Below are 2,186 nucleotides of genomic sequence, written 5' to 3' on the forward strand. Positions count from 1 at the left end.
GAAGATCGCACTGTGTGCCAAATCCGTCGGTTTCCTGAGGACATCGTCACCCATGCGGTAAGCGCTTCTTAGGGCCTCAGCTTCAATGGATAAATGCAACGGCTCCAGCCCCAGGTGTATCTCCATAGCGGCCATCAGTGTMGTTGACATTGCTCCAGTTATTCCCAGACACGCCAGCCTTTGAACTTTGTTCAGGGACTGTCGAWATGTGCTGATTTTGGTTCTATGCGACCATATGACGGCGGAATATGTGATTATGGGTTTCACAATGGTGACGTACGTCCAGTACACCATCTTCGGTRAAATTCCCCATGTTTTCTCCAAAAGTGCGTTTGCAGGTCCATAAAGCCCTGATCGCCTTGTTTGTTTTCTGTTCCACATGTTCTTTAAACAACAGCTTTAAGTTATAACTAGTTATTTAACACTGTCAGACATGTGTATTTTGTTCCCATATATAGACATTTGTCTTAGGGCTCTAAAATCTCTCTTCCTTGTAAAAGCGATAATAGATCTCTTGGATCGGCTAATTTTCAGCCCTTCCTTGTTACATCCTTGTTCGGTGATGTTTAGCGCCTGCTGCATCAATGATGATACAGTGTCTCCAAACTTTTCCTGTACAACAATGGAGATATCATCCGCATATCCCAGTGCGTAGAAACCTTTCCCCTCAAGAGACGACAGGAGCCGGTCCACCACCAGGCGGACACCCGCCGGCTACCCGTGCTCCCATGCTGACTTCATTGAGTGCGACAGTAACCGTTGTGCAACTCAGCATGTTTTGGATCCATTTACATATTATAGGCTCCACTCCACGATTTTTCACCGCTCTGACGATTGACTGAAAAGAGGTATTGTCAAAGGCTCCCTCTATGTCCAGAAAAGCCGCCCGAGCAATTTATTTACGCTCTAATGAGGTTTGTGCCCTCTGCACCAACTCGTGGGTAGCAGATTCGCAGGATTTTCTCATTTGGAAGGCATATTTGCCAATACAGTTTCACGCCATACTAAAAAATGGAATACTTATGAATACATTTTTTTTAACTTTAATTAAGTCATTGGAACAAACAACACTTTCAATTTACTTTTTACAGAGAAATTGGAGTAGTAGAGAATGACTTTCTTCGATATTGCAGAACAATTTTTTCGATGTTATCTGCCACATTAATTTCTTTAATCAGGATGAGCGTTGTTCCGCAAAATTCTCGCAACTGCCGAAATAACGTTCATCCAGGAATACCTACGCAATTCGGAAAAGCAATTTTAAACACCGATTATTTATACATGTGTGAGCATACATTTTTAAAGGAAGTATTTACATTATTTGCGCAATTATTTGTTCGTTATTTTATAAAACGTGTGTACTAAATACTAATCGAGACATGTGAAGTGTACGGGTTTTTGAATAATACTTTTCCAATTAGGACTAGGATTATTGAACGCTATGGACCAATTTTTTGGCCGTCAAGATGCTCCATTATCTCTCGACTTTGTTAGAAATTTGGTTTACAAGTTGCAAGTAAACACGCGAGCTTTGATTTTTTTTCTTAGAGCCGGCCTCAGCAACAAAATAGCAAAACCCATTTTCTTAGTATGGGCAATTAAGGAACAGAAAGAGTGTTTGCTTTGAGCGGGATGTTGTGTTGGTGACCACTTTTAACACATTATTTGCTGTTGCTGTTGTTGGAAGTTGGATTAAATCGAAACTTAGTTTACGATCAATTCAAGTTACTTTATTATTTTTATGATTTTGCCAAGCAATGAACAAAAAACTATCAATTTAAATATAAATTGTTTATCATGTATAACTATCAGAATTAAATAAATTTTGCGAAACCCAAACCCAGCAATATAACTTTTATTATTTTGCTAAAGCCAAGAAGATACATTTTTTTAAGTCAAACTTCTTGTCTGCAAAGCTACTATGATTTGGTTAGCTGTTTCAATAAATTCACACGGAATGGAAAGCAGGAGGGTTCATGGGAGAGGCCAGGAACCTACCCGCGGTCAAAAAAAACTTATGCTCATAGAACCAACATCTTAGCCTCGGATAGGACTGATTATTTTGATGACGACACGGCGAGAACAAGGAAACGAATAAGAAAACCCAAACTCCTTAGAGTGGCGACTTGGAATGTAACCTCCTTCAACAACAAACATCAAGAAATAATAATGGAACTGGAAAATAA

The sequence above is a fragment of the Dendroctonus ponderosae genome, unplaced genomic scaffold (genome assembly GCF_020466585.1).
Source record: "Dendroctonus ponderosae isolate FM_Combo_2020 unplaced genomic scaffold, Dpon_F_20191213v2 Dpon_F_20191213_1, whole genome shotgun sequence".
In the NCBI taxonomy this organism is placed as follows: domain Eukaryota; kingdom Metazoa; phylum Arthropoda; class Insecta; order Coleoptera; family Curculionidae; genus Dendroctonus; species Dendroctonus ponderosae.